Source organism: Oryctolagus cuniculus, chromosome 6 (genome assembly GCF_051225735.1).
Source record: "Oryctolagus cuniculus isolate XC-2025 breed Fujian yellow rabbit chromosome 6, ASM5122573v1, whole genome shotgun sequence".
NCBI lineage: Eukaryota > Metazoa > Chordata > Mammalia > Lagomorpha > Leporidae > Oryctolagus > Oryctolagus cuniculus.
Window position 1 is genome coordinate 49,066,096 of NC_142872.1, and position 21,639 is coordinate 49,087,734.

A 21,639-nucleotide genomic window follows, 5' to 3' on the forward strand; every position below is an offset into this window, starting at 1 on the left:
TCAATGACAATGACAACCACCACAATTGGCACTGCCTAAGCTAACAGTCTGCTAGGCATTTCACTGTAGTCATATAATCCACTCTATTTTTCTGCATTTCACATGTGAGGAAAATTGAGGAGACACAGAATTTCAATCATTTGCCCAAGTTCACTTAGCTATAACGGACAGAATCCAGATGTGAAGTCAAACAACCTATATGCTTAACCAATATTCTCGAATTCATCACGTCTTTTCATGTGTTTGTGGCAACCGTGCTTTTAGTACAGGGAAACATTCCTTCTTAGAGGAGCTCTTAGAGTACAGGTGGGATTAGCTCTACTTTCAAAGAAAAGATAAATGAGAAAAAATTATAGAAATGCACAGTTCAACCCAGTAAAAGAGAATCTAGCAATGAATTGAAACCGCAAGAGAAAATTACAGAAACAGCATTCAAAAATAAGCGGTTCTCTATATAACAATATGGAAATTCCAAGGGAAGTAAAATAAGGGAAGGGCAGAAATGTATGTCTCCTTGTTCCTTTTGTGTTGCAAAAATAAAACTCTTTATAAATTCACGGGCTTTACTGGTAATGGTGATTGCCTCTAGTAACGCAAACTATTTGCAAAGAGGTAGGGAAGAAAGGAGACCATCATTTGAATGTTGAGCCTTATGCTTGTATATCTATTTAAAATGTACTGTTTAAGTTGGAAAAACAGAATGGGCTGCGCTTTGAGTTTTAAACTAACAGTGAAGATTTTATTAGAAATGGTGTAAGGAATTCTTGAAGGGAACATGGAGGCTTGGGGCCTTTCTAATGAATCTATAATTTTATTAATGTGGAAATAATGATTTCTCCTTATTCCTTATGGGGACAATGCTTTGCACATTAGTAGTCACTGTGGCACTATGGTCAAACCACTGCGTGGAACACCCACGTCCCATATCGGAGTGCCGGTTCAAGTCATGGCTTCCACACATCTGATCTAGCTTCTTGCTAATATACCTGGGAAGACAGCGCATAATGGCCCAAATACTTGGGCTCTTGACCCTCATATGGGAGAATAGGACAGAGTTCCAGTCCCCTGGGTTCAGGTTGCCCAAACCTATGTTGTTGCTTCCATTATTCAGGTGAGTGAACCAGTGGATGGAAAGGTCTCCCTTTCTCTGTGTTTGCCTTTCTTTCTCTTTCCCCTTCAAATAAAAAAATATTTAAAAAAATTACTTCGCACATAGATAGCCATCTGTCAGAGTTGTCACTACTGCTTTACTTAGCACATGGCCCTGGGATTTTCAAACATAAGAGAACAAACTTAACTTTGGCGATTCCACTCTTGGCAATCATTTATCTTCCAAAAAGTTCAACTGATAGTCTCTGATCAAAACCCCTGTCGCATCATCCTGCTCCCGTTTCATGAGTTTAATGGGTTTTCCCCTACCTTAACTGTAGGAGATACAGTGATCTCCCTCCTTGGGCCACTCCACCCAAACCCTTAGCACCACTGGATCCATCATATCTTGATGTCAACTTGAGTAAGAGACTCTCAGATTTTTCCCAGACCATTTTCTCAGTACAAATCTTCCATTGTTCTCTAATATATCATGACATCTGCTGTCTACAGAATTGTGTTACAGCAGCCCAAGCAAACTAAGTACCACAAACTAAGTATTTCAGCGCTAAATACATAACATTTCTATTATCAAGTACCACAAAGCAAGCAACTTCAAGATCCAAAGTGAAGTATTTCAGTTTCAGAGAATAGAAGCGCAAGGCCCAGGTGGTGTTGGCAGAATCGGTTCCCTCTCAAGGGTATAGAAACAATCTATTCTGTGCCTTCTCCATTTCGAGGAGGTCACAGGGTGCCTTTGGCATGCTTTGGCCTGTAGAAACATCACTACCGTCTGTACCTTCATCTTTACATGGAGATCTCCCTGTGTACTTAGCTCTGAATCCAAATTTCTCCTTTGTCTGAGGACAAGCATATGGGATTTTTACATTTTTATCTATATCAAGGATGGAGCAACTTTCTCCATAAGGTTAACTCTCTAAATGTTGGAGGTTTTGTACCTGTCACTTGGTCTCTGTGACTGCTCCTCCCCAGCCCCTTTAAAAATATCAAAGCTCTTTGTATCTTGTAGACTTTTCAAAAAGCAAAGTTTCCTGGACAGATTTGGCCTATGGGCTATGGTTTTCTGATTCCTATTCTTAAATTGGTAGTTTCATTGTTCTATTTCAGATTATCCATCAATGGCCATTAGTGATGTAGCCATTATTTTTTGTTTCTTGCTGTGGTTGTTTTTCACTTCAAGGTTATATATTAGCTTTAAGTTTGAGTCGGAAGTGGTCTCTCCGGTTCTGGCCCAGTGTCCTGGTGATTTTAGCAGCACCATGAACATGTAGAATTGCCTGAAAATTGCCATGGCATGCAGAAGGGACTGTGGCTAAAGGAAAGATGGCTTTAAACTATTAATTCCATTTTCTTTAATGGTTATGATCTTTTTTGTTCTTCAATGATAATGTGAATTTATTTTTTATCTTGAATCAGATTTGATAAATTATGAATTTTAAAGAATCAATCAGGTAATTTATACTTTTCAAAATCACTGACCTAAAGTTGTGCATGATATCCTGTTTTTTAAAAAAACTGTAGTATCTGGTACATCTGGTTTGGAAGTCTTTCTGAAGAACCAACTATTGAGTTTTTATTCTATTTTTTTTCTTCTGTTTCACCAGCTTTTTAAAAACTTGTTATTTTACTACTATTGCATTTCTTCTTTGTTTTATTAAATCTTCTCTGTTCAAAATATGGGAATTTCAGGCATGAATATTTCTTCTTCTAGGTTTTGAAATGGGTATGGTCATTTTCATTTTTTAGCAATTTATTATTAAAAGTCTATGTATTCTATAAAATTTCTATTATTTCTTTCTTAGATTTACTAGTTATGTATTTCTCAAAGTATAGGAACTTTAAAAAGTTACCTATTTTAGAGATTAGTTGTTCTCACAAATTCTTAATTTTTTTGAGACTTGCTTTATTTTAAGTGAATGGACCATTTTGTAAATGCCTGCATGTACTTAAAGAGGATACATGTTCTCTAATTAGGGTGAGTTCTTTGTGTCCATGATCAATCTTGCTTAATGTATTATGCAAATCTTTTATGTTTTATTTAACTTTCATGTGCTTGATCTCACAATTGCTCAGAAAGCAATGCTAATCTCCCTTCAAAATTATGTTTTTAAAATTCTGAAAATCTGTGTATACCTTTTGAGGCTATGTCCTTCAAGCATGCAGTTTTTAGACTTCCTGGTAGCCTGCTACTTTTATCAGGTTTATGGGTATCTTTATTTTAACAATAATTTTGCATTACTATTTCATGTAATAGTTTACTTGTTTTACTAACTTCTTTCTGGTCAGACTCTGCCTAAGTCTCCTCACATCCTCTGCTTTCAAGCACTGTGTATCTTAAATGTTGAAAGTGACATCAAGTTGATATGAGCAATTTTGATTTAATATGCCAATCTCATCTTTACAGGTAAATTTATTTTTGATTTTGTGATTTGATATATTTTAGTTGACACATCATTCAGTACTTTCTAGTGAAGAACTTTCCATTCTTATTTCTCTATTTTCTTTCTCCTACTACATTGAAAGTTTTCCAGTGTATTTTCTTATTCATTATCCTTCTTACAATTACCATGAACAGTTAGCAAGGCTGAAGCTACTTCTATCTTCACCTCTCTTGTGGAATTTAGAATTCTTTAGCTCTTTGATTACCTCTCTGTTCTGCCTCCATCTCTGTTTTACTAGCTGTTTTCCAGGATTAATTTTCTAATTTTATTGCAATAAGTTAAATAATAATTGTTCTCTTGTATAATCAAAATTTGTTTATATTTTCCCAAAATGTTTTCAAACATTTTGTTCCACATGTTCTTTGATCCCATTTTCCTCCCTAGTGGTTTAATTTCTTTACCAATCATCTCAGTGAGTCTCTTAATAGTTAAATTCTCCTAGTCTTTAAAAATCCCTTTATTTTGTTTTAACTCATTTAAAAATACATTCCTTTGAAAGGCAGAGTTATAAAGAGTGAGGGGGAACAAAGAAAGCAATCTTCCATCTGTCAGTTCACTTCAGGAGCCAGGAGCTTTCTTTAAACTTCAGGCAGTGGCTTAACCTACCATGCCACAACGCTGGCCCCTTCATTCCTAAACAATACTTCGGGTTAACGGTCACTTTTTTCTGGACTGGCATTGTGGTTTAGTGGGTTAAGTCACTGCATGCTTTGCCAGTATCCCATATGGGCACTCATTTGAGTCCCGGCTACTTCACTTCCGACCCAGCTCTCTAACGCCCCTGGGAAAGCAGTGGAAGAAGGTTCACATGCTTGGGCCCCTGCGCCCATGGGGGAGACTGGGATGGGAATCCTGACCCAGTCTTGGCTACTGCAGCCCTTTGGGGGAATGAACCAATGGATAGAAGATTCTTGTCTCTCTCTGTGATTCTGCCTTTCAAACAAACAAACCTTTCTTTTTAATGTCATGTTTCTCTAGCTCTATATTCTCTGTCTTCTGTTTTTGCAGTAGGTCTCTCAATCTCTTTCTTTGTAATTAATCTGTATTTTCTGAGCTTTTCATTTGTCAATGATTCTGTAGTGTAACTGTTTCTAGGATAGCTAATTATCACAGCACCATTTGTTCAAAGAGTATCTTTTCCCTGTTTAATTAACTTGGCTACTGTGTTAATAAACAATTTATCATATTTGTCTGTTGGTTTTGGGGATCTCTGTTCCATTGATCTTTATGTCTATAGCTTATGAATATTTCCTTGAATACAGTACTTTTATGGTAATATTTTAATATTGTACTATTGGGTTGTACCAGGTTTCTATATTTGTTATTTTCAAAAATCTCTTCACATTTAAGGTCTTTATTTTCCTATGAATTTTAGAGTTATTTTTTGGATCTTCTCCAATAAACCACCCAATTATTCTATTTACATAAATCCACAGAAAAATTTTAGAATATTTTAATAATATTGAGTCTTCTATGAATTTAGTATTTCTATCTAGGCTTTAATATCTCAGCAGAGTTTTATAGACAACAAGTTTTGATCTTATAAATGACACTTTAATTTTCATTTCCTATTATTTTTCCCATTTATAAAAATAAATGATTTTTTATATATTTACCTGTAACCTCCTTAAATTTCTAATCATAGTAGCTTTGGAGATCCCAAGATCTCAGATTAGGGAAACACATTCTGTGCTAGGATGGGGATACACAGTGGAAAAAAAAAAGTGTAGGAAGAGCACTCTCAGGGGAGATTTGGAGAGAAAACTGCACTACTGCACTGGAAATCCTGTAAGAGAAAGAAGAGCATCAGGACCTGTGTGGAGGGTACTGATGTGAGGCACAAACAGGAACACAACCACAGTAGCCTAGAGCCAGAGCAGGTGCCAGGTTGGAGATGAGGTAATACAGAACTGCAGAAACCTATGATGACATAGATGTAGGGAGAGTGTGGTTTGAGTCTGGACTGCAGCCCTGGGGGGCAGTGGTTACTAGAGGCTGCCTATGGACCCAGAGGAAGTAGAGGGGACACATTTATCTCACCCCAATTTCCCCCTAACAGCATCTGCTAAGAAAGGGTAGGCACCATTTTGGGTTTGGGCAGCAGTCTTTGTGCATGTGCACAGCAACTGGCTGAGACAGGATACCTTCTTGGTAGTACTGGTGGCAGTGGTTGGAAAGGAGTTACATTCAGCCAGTGGCTCTTGTGTATGCCTGTGATCCAGAGATTCTACTGGAGGGAACAATCCACAGTCCACACCGTGTCTGAGCATGGCTGGAAGGTAGCTGGGTAACCACATACAACAATGAGGTGCCTGCAGCCTCCCAGGATCAAGACACCTAGGCAGAACTGTCCTGGGGAACAACTGCCTCTCTGTTGACTAGACAGGCTGGTAGGGCAGAGAGAAACTTCTGTACCTAGAGACTGTGGGAGGCTGGTGTGCCGAGACCATGGGGATGCCATGGTTACATGAGAAGGTGCTGGTTCTCTGGGCAATCACTGGGTGTGGCTCAACATGCTCGGAGCTCCCTGGTTGCCTAAAGCAGGTCATTGAAGCAGAAACTGTACTCACAGTGAACACTTTGCAGATCATTTGTGCAGATCACATGGTGGTGTGGAACACACAGAGGGCTAGCACCCGAGCACTGAGATACCTGAATATTCATCCCACTGTCAAGCACAGACCAGACCTTCCTGGCCATACTCACTACACACCTCTTGGTATTCACTGAAAGTGCAAACTTCCCCTAAGCCACAGAAGAATAGCTGAAAGATAAAAGCCATCAGAGGAAAAAAATCAACTCCACAAATGCCTAAAAACAAATGCAGAAATTCAGGAAACAAGAATAAGGAAGACACCATGACAACCCCACCATAAAGAAACACGACAATTCAATGTTAGAATGTGAATATGAAGAGATAGAGGAAATGCCAGAAATGGAATTCAAAAAATTTCAATTACCCAGAAGTAATGAGAAGTAAATCCATGAACTAAAGAAACACATACAGGCTATGAATGAAAATTTTTCACATGAAATTGAGATTTTGATGAGAATTCAAAATGAACTATTATAAATCAAGAATCTAATAGATCAAATAAAAAAATGCAGTAAGAAGCCTTACCAGCAGACTTGGTGAGGCAGAGCAAAAAATATCTGAACTAGAAGACTAATCTTTGGAAATCTTACTGTAAGACAAAAAAAAAAGAAAGAAAGAAAAACAATGTTGGAGATTTAGGGGACACTATCAAACAATCCAACATATGGGTCTTAGGAGTTTCTGAAGGTGGGGAAATAGAGAACGGACTAGAAGGCTTATTTAATGAAATAATTACAGAAAACCTGCCCAATTTGGAGAAAGAAGGGGACGTCCAACTATAAGCAGCACATAGGACTCCTAACAAACATGACCAGAAAAGATCTTCACCACAACATGCTGTAGTCAAACTCTCCATAGTAAAACAAAGAAAAAATTCTAAAATGTACACAAGAGAAATGTCAGATTATTTTCAGATGATCTTCAATTAGACTCACAACTGACTTCTCATCAGAAACCTTACAGGCTAGAAGGGAACAGTAAGATATAGTCCAAGTCCTTAAAGGAAAAAAAAGTCAACCCATAATAATGAAACCTGCAAAGCTCTCATTTATGAATGAAGGTGAAATAAAGACCTTCCATAACAAACAGAAATTGTTACCACTCATCTGCCTCGCAAAAGATGCTAAAGGAGGTGCTGCACACAGAAACACAGAAACAAGGTCATCATTATGAAAGAACATAAAGGAAGGAAATCTCCAACAAAAGTGCAAAGGAAATCCAACCAAAAATAGCAATATTTATGGAAAATGGCAGGGCAAAGTCGTTACTCATCAACAGTTACTTTGAATATGAATGGCCTCAACTCTCCAGTAAAGACACAGACTGGTTGAATGGATTAAAAAACAAAACTCATCTATTTGCTGCCTACAAGACACACATTTCACCAACAAAGATGCACACAGAATCAAAGTGAAAAGATAAAAAAAATTTTCCATGCTAACAGAAACTAAAATAGAGCTGGTGTAGCCATCCTAATATCAGACAAAACCGACTTTAACTCAAAAACTGTTGGAAGAGACAAAGGGCACTATGTAATTATTAAGGGATGAATTCAACAGGAAGATAGGACTATAATAAACGTATATACACCAATTACAGGGCACATGGCTATTTAAAAGAAAGGTTAGTGGTTCTAATGGCAGACACAGACTTCAATACAATAGTAATGGTGTACTGTAATTTCTCCCTTCCAGCAATGAACAGATCAACCAGACAGAAAATCAGCAAGGAAACAACAGACTTAATTGACACTATAGACCAAATGGAGCAAACAGGTATCTACAGAACTTTTCACCCAACAGTTGCAGATTACACATTCTTTTCATCAGTGCATGGAACTGTCTTTAGGATTGACTATGTACTAGGCCATAAAGTGAGTCCCAGCAAATTAAAAAAAAATTGAAATCGTATCATGCATCTTCTTGAACCACAATGCAATCACACTGGAAATCAAAAACTCTAGAGTCCCTAAAACAAATGTGAACATGTGGAGTCTCAACAACGTGCTCCTCAATGAACAGTGGGTTACTCAAGATATCAAAAAAATTCTGGAAACAAATGAAGATGACTATACAGCACATCAAAACTCATGGGATACTGCAAAAGCAGTGTTAAGAGGAAAGTTAGAGCAAGTAATGCCTACATCAAGAAATCAGAAAAGTACCAAATAAATGAGCTATCAATGCATCTCAAGGACCTAGAAGAACAGTAGATCAAACCCAAAACTAGGAGATAAGAAATAATTAAAATTAGAAAATAAACAAAACTGAAACAAACGAAAATACGTAAGATCAGTGAAATTAAGAGCTGTGTTTTTGAAAAAATAAACAAATTTGACACATCATCGGCTCTACTAACCTGTAAGAGAAGAAGACCCAAATCAATACAATCAGAGATGAAAAAGAAAATGTAATAAGATACCACAGAAATAAAAATAACCATCAGAAATTACTACAAAGAGCTATATGCCAACAAACCAAGAAACCTAGAATAAATGGATAGAATCCTGAGCATATACAACCTATCTAATAAGATATTAAATGTATATTCCTCAACACAAGGCAATTTATGACAAATCTACAGCCAGCATCATATTTAATGGGGAAAAGCTGGAAGCATTCCCACTAAAATCTGGAACCAGACAAGCATAGCCACTTCATCAATGCTATTAAATGTACTCCTTAAAGTTTAGCCAGAGCTATTAGGTAAGAAATAGAAATCAAAGGGATACAAGTTGGCAAGCAGAAAGTGAAAATATCCCTATTTGCAGATGACATGATATATATGTGTGTGTATATATATATATGTATATATATATATATATATATATATATATATATAATTCAAAAGCCTCCAAAGATATTGGAACTCATAAATGAATTCAGCAAAGTGGCAGGATATAAAATCAACACACAAAAATCAATGGCCTTTGTATGTATGGACAAGGCCATGGCTGGGAAAGAACTTATGAGATCAGTCCCATCCACAATAGCTGCAAAAAAAAATCAAGTCCTGGATGGCAGAATAGTGAGGGCACGCACTGATGGTCCAGGAAAAGATAGTTTAATAAAAGTAGAGTTACTGTAGTCTCAGGAAAGGTTTGGGGAAAAAATTGCAGAGGAAACACTTCCGGATCAGGTGGATGTGACACGGAGGACCTACGGGGAGAGCAAAGACACCCATGGAGCAGAAGCCGAGCCACGGAGACTGCGTGCCAGTGCTGGAAGGGGAGGTGAGACAAAAACCTCGGTAACCTGAGTCATTGGTGGGAAAAGGCAGAAAGAGCCTAGAGGGAATGAGGCTTGAAGCCCTGCTGGGGAAATTTCACCAGGCCGACTGGAGGTGAGAAAAAAAAAAACGAATAAATAAGGGGAACCTTATTTAAAGCGGAGCCCGCCATCAGCCAAGCAGAAAAACCTGACTCTGGAGGGGAGAAATAACTGGGGGTTAGGACCTAGTGAAAGTGTGGAGCTAATGAACTGAGACTGTGAAAATCCAAGGGTGGGCGAGAGAACTCACCAAGTACACAAACTCCACAACCTTGGCAACCTGGTGAGAGACTGCGGAGAAATTTGAGACCACACTGAAGGTTGTGTAAACCCTTTGTGCAGTCCTTGGGATAGAGCAGACTAATACCCACAGGGGCCAGATTTCATACATCAACTACCCTCAATTCCACTCAGCTGTGCAGAATTACTTCCATTCTGAGTCAAAAAGAGAGCAAGTGAGCGAACAAACAGCCTAGGTGAGTCATCTTTGGCACACCCTTAACCCTGAAGAACCAAACAGAGCTCTCTGGCCACACCCATCACAGCCTCTAAGGATCCATCAAAAGCAGATGGTTCATTTAATCTAGAGTCATAGTATAACGAGAAAAAACACCACAGCAAAGAAACCAAAGAATATCTCCACAATGCCAAACAACAAATGCAAAAACCCAGGTAACAAGAACAAGGAAGGTACTGTGATGACGCCAAATGAAAAAAGACACCCCAATTCAAGATTATGAAGATGATGACATAGAAGAAATGCGAGAAGCAGATCTCAAGAAATTGATAAGAGCATTAAGAAGTTCTCAAAGACAAATTCTTGAACTACAGAAATCCTTACTGGACAGGATAGAAAATCTCTCTCATGAAAATGAAATATTAAGGAGGAATCAAAAGGAAATGAAGCAACTAGTAGAACATGAAACTGTGATAGTGATGAGAAATCATAATGAAATGAAGAATTCAATAGATCAAATGACAAACACACTAGTGAGCCTCAAAAAGAGAATGAGTGAAGAAGAGAGAATATCGGACTTAGAAGACGGAACAGGAAAGTATACTGTCAAACCAAAGAAAAGAGGAAATTAAAAATCTAAAAAATATTGTTGGGAATCTACAGGATACTATTAAAAACCCAACATTCGGGTTCTAGGAGTTCCTGAAGGCATGGAGAGGGAGAAATGATTAGAAGACCTTTTTAGTGAGATGCTAGCAGAAAATTTCCCGGGTTTGGAGAAGGACAGAGACATCCTAGTACAGGAAGCTCATAGAACCCCTAATAAACATGACCAAAAGAGATCCTCACCACGACACGTGGTAATTAAACTCACCACAGTGAAACATAAAGAAAAGATCCTAAAATGTGCAAGAGAGAAACGTCAGATTACTCTCAGAGGATCTCCAATCAGACTCACAGCTGACTTCTCATCAGAAACCCTACAAGCTAGGAGGGAATGGCGAGATATAGCCCAGGTACTAAGAGAGAAAAATTACCAGCCTAGAATATTATATCCTGCTAAGCTCTCATTTGTAAATGAAGGTGAAATAAAGACCTTTCACAACAAACAGAAATTGAAAGAATTTGTCACCACTCGTCCAGCCCTGCAAAAAATGCTTAAAGATATGCTACACACAGAAACACGGCCATCAATATGAAAGAAGGAAAGAAGTAAAGGAAGAAAACCTACCAGTAAAAGATCATAGGAAGCTCAAAGCGTATACTAGAAAATATCTTTGGGAAAATGGCAGGGCAAAGTCACTACTTATCAATAGTCATATTGAACGTTAATGGACTCAACTCTCCAGTTAAAAGGCACAGACTGGCCGAATGGATTAAGGAACAAAACCCATCTATTTGCTGCCTACAAGAAACACATCTTTCCAACAAAGATGCATGCAGACTGAAAATGAAAGGTTGGAAAAAGATATTCCATGCCAACAGAAACCAAAAAAAAAAAAATCAGGTGTAGCCATATTAATATCAGACAAAATAAAATCTAAAACAAAAAATTGTTGAGAGAGACAAAGAGGGCCACTATATAATGATTAAGGGTTCAGTTCAACAGGAAGATGTAACTATTATAAATGTATATGCACCTAATTACAGGGCACCGGTTTATTTAAAAGGTATGTTAAGGGACTTAAAGGGAGACTTAGATTCCAATACAATAGTACTGGGGGACTTCAATAACCCACTCTCAGAAATAGACAGATCATCCGGACAGAAGATCAACAAGGAAACAGCAGATTTAATCAGCACTATTGCCCAAATGGATCTAACAGATATCTACAGAACTTTCAATCCTACATTTAAAGATTTTACATTCTTCTCAGCAGTACATGGAACCTTCTCTAGGATTGACCACATACTAGGCCATAAAGCAAGTCTCAGCAAATTCAAAAGAATTAGAATCATACCATGCAGCTTCTCAGACCACAGCAGAATGAAGGTGGAAATTAGCAACTCAGGAATCCCTAGAGAGTATGCAAACACCTGGAGACTGAACAACATGCTCCTGAATGAACAATGGGTCATAGAAGAAATTAAAAGAAATCAAAAACTTTCTGGAAGTAAATGAGGGTAATAACACAACATATCAAAACTTATGGGATACGGCAAAAGCAGTGTTGAGAAGTTTATAGCAATAGGTGCCTACATCAAGAAATTGGAAAGGCACCAAATAGATGAGCTTTCAAAGCATCTCAAGGATCTAGAAAAACTGCAGCAAACCAGACCCAAATCTAGTAGGAGAAGAGAAATAATTAAAATCAGAGAAGAAATCAACAGGATTGAATCCAAAAAAAAAAACATTACAAAAAAATCAGCAAAGCGAAGAGCTGTTTTTTGAAAAAATGAATAAAATTGACACACCATTGGCACAACTAAAAAAAAGACCCAAATCAATAAAATCAGAGATGAAAAAGGAAACGTAACAACAGACACCACAGAAATAAAAAGAATCATCAGAAATTACTACAAGGACTTGTATGCCAGCAAACAGGGAAACCTATCAGAAATGGATTCCTGGACACATGCAACCTACCTAAATTGAACCAGGAAGACATCGAAAACCTAAACAAACCCATAACTGAGACAGAAATTGAAACAGTAATAAAGGCCCTCCCAACAAAGAAAAGCCCAGGACCAGATGGATTCACTGCTGAATTCTACCAGACATTTAAAGAAGAACTAACTCCATTTCTTCTCAAACTATTCAGAACAATCGAAAAAGATGGAACCCTCCCAAATTCTTTCTATGAAGCCAGCATCACCTTAATCCCTAAGCCAGAAAAAGATGCAGCATTGAAAGAAAATTAAAGACCAATATTCCTGATGAACATAGATGCAAAAATCCTCAAAATTCTCACCAATAGAATGCAACAACACATCAGAAAGATCATCCACCCAGACCAAGTGGGATTTATCCCTGGAATGCAGGGATGGTTCAACATTCGCAAATCAATCAATGTGATTCACCACATTAACAGACTGCAGAAGAAAAACCATATGATTATCTCAATAGATGCAGAGAAAGCATTTGATAAAATACAACAACCTTTCATGATGAAAACTCTAAGCAAACTGGGTATGGAAGGAACATTCCTCAATATAATCAAAGCAATTTATGAAAAACCCATGGCCAACATCCTATTGAACGGGGAAAGTTGGAAGCATTTCCACTGAGATCTGGTACCAGGCAGGGATGCCCACTCTCACCACTGCTATTTAACATAGTTCTGGAAGTTTTAGCCAGAGCCATCAGGCAAGAAAAAGAAATTAAAGGGATACAAATTGGAAAGGAAGAACTCAAACTATCCCTCTTTGCAGACAGTATGATTCTGTATCTAGGGGATCCAAAGAACTCTACTAAGAGACTATAGTAACTCATAGAAGAGTTTGGCAAAGTAGCAGGAGATAAAATCAATGCACAAAAATCAACAGCCTTTGTATACACAGGCAATGCCACAGCTGAGAAAGAACTGTTAAGATCAATCCCATTCACAATAGCTACAAAAACAATCAAATACCTTGGAATAAACTTAACCAAGGATGTTAAAGATCTCTACGATGAAAATTACAAAATCTTAAAGAAATACAAGAGGATACCAAAAAATGGAAAAATCTACCATGCTCCTGGATTGGAAGAATCAACATCATCAAAATGTCCATTCTCCCAAAAGTAATTTATACATTCAATGCAATACCAAGATACCAAAGACATTCTTCTCAGATTTAGAAAAAATTATGCTGAAATTCATATGGAGATGCAAGAGACCTCGAATAGCCAAAGCAATCTTGTACAACAGAAACAAAGCTGGAGGCATCACAATACCAGATTTCAGGACATACTACAGGGCAGTTGTAATCAAAACAGCATGGTACTGGTACAGAAACAGATGCATAGACCAATGAAACAGAATTGAAACACCAGAAATCAACCCAAACATCTACAGCCAACTTATATTTGATCAAGGATCTAAAACCAATTCCTGGAGCAAGGACAGTCTATTCAATAAATGGTGCTGGGAAAACTGGATTTCCACATGCAGAAGCATGAAGCAAGACCCCTACCTTACACCTTACACGAAAATCCACTCAGCATGGATTAAAGACCTAAATCTACGAACCAACACCATCGAATTATTAGAGAACATTGGAGAAACCCTGCAAGATATAGGTACCAGCAAAGACTTCCTGGAAGAGACCCTGGAGGTGCAGGCAGTCAAAGTCAAAATTAACATTTGGGATTGCATCAAATTGAGAAGTTTCTGTACTGCAAAAGAAACAGGAGAGTGAAGAGACAACCGACAGAATGGGAAAAAATATTTGCAAACTATGCAACAGATAAAGGGTTGATAACCAGAATCTACAAAGAAATCAAGAAACTCCACAACATCAAAACAAACAACCCACTTAAGAGATGGGCCAAGGACCTCAATAGACATTTTTCAAAAGAGGAAATCCAAATGGCCAACAGACACATGAAAAAATGTTCAAGATCACTAGCAATCAGGGAAATGCAAATCAAAACCACAATGAGGTTTCACCTCACCCCGATTAGAATGGCTCACATTCAGAAATCTACCAACAATAGATGCTGGAGAGGATGTGGGGAAAAAGGGACACTAACCCACTGTTGGTGGGAATGCAAGTTGGTTAAGCCACTATGGAAGTCAGTCTGGAGATTCCTCAGAAACCTGCAGATAACCCTATCGTTCGACCCAGCCATCCCACTCCTTGGAATTTACCCAAAGGAAATTAAATTGGCAAACAAACAAGCTGTCTGCACCCTAATGTTTATTGCAGCACAATTCACAACAGCCAAGACCTGGAACCAACCTAAATGCCCATCAACGGTAGACTGGATAAAGAAATTATGGGACATTTACTCTATAGAATACTATGCAGCAGTCCAGTCATTTGCAACAAAATGGAGGAATTTGGAACACATCATGCTGAGTGAAATAAGCCAGTCCCAAAGGGACAAATACCATATGTTCTCCCTGATCCATGACAATTGACTGAACACCAAAAAGGAAACCTGTTGAAGTGAAATTGACACTATGAGAAACGGTAACTTGATCAGCATAGCCCTGACTGTTAATGAACAACTTAATACATTATCCCTCTTTGTAGTTTTGTCTGTTCTACTTAATATGACTGGTTTAATTTTGTAATTAATACACAGTTATTCTTAAGTGTTGAAAATGAACTGAAATGTGATCCCTGTTAAACATAAGAGTGGGAATAAGAGAGGGAAGAAATGTACAATTTGGGACATGCTCAAGCTGACTTGCCCCAAATGGTAGAGTTAGAAACATACCAGGGGACTCCAATTCAATCCCATCAAGGTGGCATGTACCAATGCCATCTCACTATTCCAAGTGATCAATTTCTGTTCACAATTGATCATAATGATAGGACTAAGAACCAAAGGGAGCACATAAACAAGTCTAGTACCTGCTAATACTAACCGATAGAATAAATAAACGGGAGAATGATCCAACATGGGAAGCGAGATACTCAGCAGATTCATGGAATGGCAGATGTCCTAAACAGCACTCTGGCCTCAGAATCAGCCCTAAAGGCATGCGGATCTGGCTGAAAAGCCCATGAGAGTATTTCAGGCATGGAAAGCCAAGACACTCTGGCAAAACAAAACAAAACAAAACACCCTAAATGAAAGATCTCTGTGAGTGAGATCCCAGTGGAAAGAACAGATCTTCAAAGAAGTGCTTGGGCCCTGCACCCACATGGGTGACCAGGAGAAGCACCTGGCTCCTGGCTCCAGATCAGCATGATGTGCCGGCTGCACCTCTACAGGGTGAAACTTGGAGACAATCAAAGAAGAACGTGGGAACTGTAAGTTGTCAGCTCACAGTGCTCACACAGGACTAGGAGGTATTTAAGTTCTCCTAAGTCACGGTGGACAGTCACCATTGGACACTCAACACTTTGCAGTGCCCCCATAAGAATCATGCCTTACAAACTTCAGCTATTGAGCCCAATTAGCACTGAACAAAAATTAGCTTTGACCAACTGTAAAGAATCTCATCAATATGATGCATGAGATCACTTTGATCTGTAAATAGCTCATCTGACTCTCAGAACAAAACCCAACAATCCAGATACTCAACCATGTGTAAAATGCAGCATGTCCAGCATTCAGTCAAACACTAAGAATTGCAGTGAAGCAGGGAAACGTGACGCACATCCAGGAGAAACACCGCTCATTAGGAACAAGTTTAGAAATGAGGAAGTGTATGGGATTAGCAGATCTTAAAATAGTGATTTAAGAACTTTAAAATAATGATTCTGAGTAATTTCAAAAATACATGGATACAATGAGAAGACAAAAGAGGCCAATGCAACTTGTAGAATTTTCAAAAACATATCTAAACAAGAAATCCATTAGAACCATATTATCAGATGTTGAAGATGGTGGCTTTAGGGGCCAGTGTTGTTGTGTAGTGGATAAAGCCACTGCCCGTATAAATGCCAGTTCATGTCCCAGCTGCTGAACTTCCAATCCAGCTCCCTGCTAAGCACCTGGGAGAAGCAGTAGAAGATGATACAAGCACATGGGTCCCTGACTCCCACATTGAAGACCCAAATGAAGCTCCTGGCTTCAGACTGACACAGCACTGGATGTTTCAATCATATAGGGAGTGAGTTGATGATGGATCTGTGTCTCTGCCTCTCCTTCTCTCTGTACCTCTGACATTCAGATAAATAAAGCCTTTTTAAAAAAAGATATTAAAAAAAGATGAACTTAAAGAATAAAGGTCTCTAAACAAAATCAAAGTAAGAATCAAAACCATGGAAGAAAAAGAAAGCCAGAGTCAGCGACCTGTGGGTCACATAGATGTCAACTAAAGTAGAATACCAGCAGGGGGAGCAGTCAAAATATGTTGTGAAGTAATAATCACTAACTATGTTTCAAAATTGATGAAGATTATAAAATTATCCCAACAAAGTCAACACATAAGTTTAAGAACCACCACATTACAAATCATCACCAGGACCAAAATTTTGTCTAGTAGTTAAGATATTCTTAGGAAGCCCACATGGTATATCAGAATTCCTAGGTTCAAAGCTTAGCTCTGCTCCTGATTCCTGAAGCAAGCTAGCTTGCTTCCTTCACAGATTTTGGGATGTGACAGGAGATGGTTCAAGTATTTGGGTCTCTGCTACCCATTTCAGAGACAGGAACTGAACTGTCAGCTCCCTGCTTCAGTTTGGCCCAGCCCTAGCCAAAACAGGACATTGGGGGAATGAACCAGTGCTTGGGAGAGCTTGCTGTCTCAATTTTTTTTTTTCAAACATCATAATTGAAAAAACTCAATCAAAAAAGGGAAATCTTAAGAGCAACAAGAGAAGATGTATTACCTTGAAAAAATTATCAAGGAATTATCAAATTATCAATTGTTACTCTAAATCATGTGTAAAGAAAATCTTTAAAAAAAACCAATGATTTTTTACAATTTTAAGTTACACAAGTTCCATGTACTTCATGTATACAGATTTAGGAACATAGTGACTCTTCCCCCCCAGTCCTTCCTCTTGCCCACATGCCAACCTTTACGTCCCCTTCCTCTTGCATTCCCACTCTTAGTTTTTACAAAGATCTATTTTCAACATACTTGATGTTTGTATAATTAATGTCTTTCACTCCAATGCATTACATTTCAGGTACTCTATTAGTTACTTCAAATCAGGGAAAACATACAGTATCTGTCTTTTAGGGACTTGATCTTTTTTCTTTTTTTTTAACTTTTATTTAGTGAATCTAAATTTCCAAAGTACAGCTTATGGATTACAATGGCTCCCCCCCCCATAACTTCCCTCCCACCTGCAACCCTCCCCTTTCCCTCTCCTTCTCCCCTTCCATTCACATCAAGATTCATTTTCAATTCTCTTTATATACAGAAGATCAGTTTAGTATATATTAAGATTTCAACAGTTTGCACACACATAGAAACACAAAGTGAAAAATACGTTTGAGTACTTGTTATAGCATTAAATCACAATGTACAGCACATTAAGGACAGAGATCCTACATGAGTAAGTGCACAGTGACTCCTTTTGTTGACTTAACAATTTGACACTCTTGTTTATGGCGTCAGTAATCTCCCTAGGCTCCAGTCATGAGTTGCCAAGGCTATGGAAGCCTTTTGAGTTCGCCGACTTCGATCTTATTCCGATAGGGTCATAGTCAAAGTGGAAGTTCTCTCCTCCCTTCAGAGAAAGGTACCTCCTTCTTTGATGGCCCCATTCTTTCCACTGGGATCTCACTCGCATAGATCTTCCATTTAGGTCTTCCTTTTTTTTCCCCAGGGTGTCTTGGCTTTCCCTGCCTAAAATACTCTCATGGGCTCTTCAGCCAGCTCCGAATGCCTTAAGGGCTGCTTCTGAGGCCAGAGTGCTATTTAGGACATCTACTATTCTATGAGTTTACTGTGTATCCCGCTTCCCATGATGGATTGTTCTCTCCCTTTTTAATTCTATCAGCTAGTATCAGCAGACACTAGACTTGTTTATGTGATCCCTTTGACTCTTAGACCTATCAGTGTGATCAACTGTGAACTGAAATTGATCACTTGGACTAGTGAGATGGCATTGGTACATGCAACCTTGATGGGATTTTATTGGGATCCCCTGGCATGATTCTAACTCCACCATTTGGGGCAAGTCCGATTGAGCATGTCCCAAATTGTACATCTCCTCCCTCTCTTATTTTCAGTCTTGTATTTAACAGGGATCACTTTTCAGTTAAAATTTAAACACCTAAGGATAATTGTGTGTTGATTACAGAGTTCAACCAATAGTAATAGAACAAAACAATGAGAAAATACTACAATGGATAAAGTATTACATTGTACATCAACAGTCAGGACAAGAGCTGATTAAGTCACTGTTTCTCATAGTGTCAATTTCACTTCAACAGGTTTCCCCTTTGCTGCTCAGTTTTCGCCGATCATGTTCATCCTCTGCTTCTAATCTAGCTTCCTGTTAATGCCCCTGGGGAGACAGCACATAAAGGCATCTGCAAGTGGGGTAGAAACTCCTGGCTTCAGCATGGGCTAGACCAAGGTATTATTGGCATCTGAGGAGTGAACAAGCAGGTAGAAGTACATACACTATTTCAAATAAATCTTTTTAAAAATATACCTTTAAAATGATGATGGTACAAAAATCAAATACTAGAGAGAAGAGAGAAGACAGATACTTAATAAACTTTTAGGGGAGGTTTCTGTACACCGTTATTGTGCTCAGGACATGGAATATAATATTCTAGTGCCCCACTGCTGATGGGCAGATGTTTTCAATTCTCATTGTTCACTGAAGCTGTAGCCCTCAGAAACTTCTGGTTTTATGTGGACAACTTCAAAATTCCTCAAATAGCTGAGGCCCCAACTTCTAGAATCCTGCACATTAGGTGTTAAACAAAATTCTAAGTTAGAAAGACTAGCAGCACTGTCTGCTATCAGCAAAACTCACTCCACGTCCTCAGAGTTACAATACCTATGTTATCTCTTTTTTTGAGTATTCCTTTTTGTGTTTCTGTCCCTTTGGAATTTTCATTACTTTGAGTGGTTAGCTAGCATGTTAAAGAACACTGTTATGTTTTCATTTCTATGTGTCTTTCAGAGTGTGTAGTCAAATTGTCCCATAAGGGTTTTAGTTGGGCTAATCAGATATACTGTCAAAAATGGAAATGTATGTGATTCAATAATTTCATGCAGTTATACAGCTATTATTAATATTTTATGCCTTTAATAATGTTCCAAAAGCTGATCTAATTTACCTTGGCATTTTTCACTGTATGGCATTTAAATTGTTTACATAATTTTTACTATTGTAACCAAGTCTCTTAAAAGCATGTATCATATAAATGATCTTTTTAAAAATTATTTTGAGTAACTCCTCTTAGATGACTTCCAGGAACAGAAAGTTGGAAACTGAAGCCAATGAAAGATGCTTAAGATTCCTATCTGTGGCTAGCCAAGTTTCTTGCCTGTTTACCTCAGTGGTCCAATAGCTAAAACTGGAAAGGGGTAAGATTTGGACAGAATAGCAGCAAGATACCGATTTTCCATTTTCGTTATCTTAGGAATAATCATGAATAATGAAGGAGTGAAATGATTCTTGAAATATTACTAGTTCTTAGTAACCTAGCAATATAGCCAACTCCACGAAGAGGTACTTGAACAAATCTCCAAGCAGCTGTTACAGAAATACAGCAGCTGTTTGTTTGCATTCCTGCTAGGCTATGAAGCATGGAGGGCTCGGGAAATGCTAACAGTTCTCAGTTGCTTGCAGGTGGCTGTAATGTAAAATAGTTCACATAAATGTACTCGCCGTCACATCTTGTATTGAAAATGTTTATTTCAAACTGTTTTCACTTCCCATTGGTTCCTGGCAGGTACTCAGGCACGTTGGTGGGTACAACTGTTTTCCAGGCATGAAGTGTGCTGTAATCATCACACGTCTTCTTACCTCTGACGAAGGTTCTTAACTGCATATGAGAAGGCTCTACTGGGGGTATCAAGGATCATACTGGTCTCATTCCCTTTTTCCTCTGAGTCCGGTTCTCTTGTTGGTGCAACAGGCCACAGGCCTATAATATCCCAAAGCTTTTCTAAAACTTCTAGAGGCCAACAATATCTGTGTGTCTTTGTAACAATATAGCCAATTCTCTAGGAATTTTCTTCACCTTTCTGTGTATGCCACTATTTTATTCAATAAATTGTACTGTTTTTATACTTTTTGTTTTCTACATTCAGCTGTGAGGAATTTGAGGTCAGAGTCTCCAAGTATCCCCCTATTCCCATGACTTTTATGTTTCTAGCATGCAATGGTTGCTTCCAAATACTTGTTGAATCTGAGATTCCCTGCAGATAACTTTACTTTACCATTGACAATTAAGTGATTACTATTAATGTAGGCCAAAACTTAGTAACACAAAGTCTATAATCTTCTATTTTAAAAAACCATATTCCCACATGCACCCAAGCAATTAACTTTTTATATTTTCTTATAATTGTGTATTTGTGTAGGAATTACAATTGATGTGGTGTCTTGGAAGTGTAATGTTCAATACGTGTTTGCTAAATAAATACATGTTTTCTGCATATGAAGAGTTGTAATCATGACACCAGATCTAATAGGCCTAAGATTTCTTGAGCTTTGAAACTTGTGCTTTGCTTTCTCAAGTGTGCTTCTATCTGCAAATTAATCTGAGCTTTTCTTTGTACTTGTATTGATTGGCTATCCACAGAGAAAACACTGTGAATTCATGTAGGTCGAATTTGTTAGCAATTGAGCCAAATTTCTGTATATGAAACTCTCTGGACTGGGTTTCTTTCCTTCTTCTTTGTCCTCTTAGCTCAAAGATCTCCATAGTTCCTTGATCTCCAGCATGTATTTCTAGAGCATATTCTACAATGAACGCCAATGGAAGCTGCAGAAAATCCACCAATGTAGCATGAGAATGGGATCTAGAGTGATGACTGGTAAGTGGAGAATTTACCTCAGCTTGGCTTGGCCCTTGGCCTTTCACACTTATTTGAGTCAATCTAACATAATAAACAGGTTTGGTTAATTTCATTCTCATTCTCTGCCTCTTTGTCTCTTTCTCCTTCTATCTCTTACACACACACACACAAAACAGGGTATTGTAGTGGTTAAAAATGGATATTGAGATTGGGCAGGCTTAGT

General features: G+C 38.1%; 1 protein-coding gene across 10 annotated transcripts in view; it reads right to left on the reverse strand.

Annotated features, from left to right (window-relative positions):
* Positions 1 to 21,639, reverse strand: part of ATP10B (ATPase phospholipid transporting 10B (putative)) — a 356,253-nt gene that overhangs the window by 217,484 nt on the left and 117,130 nt on the right. The window lies entirely within an intron of this gene.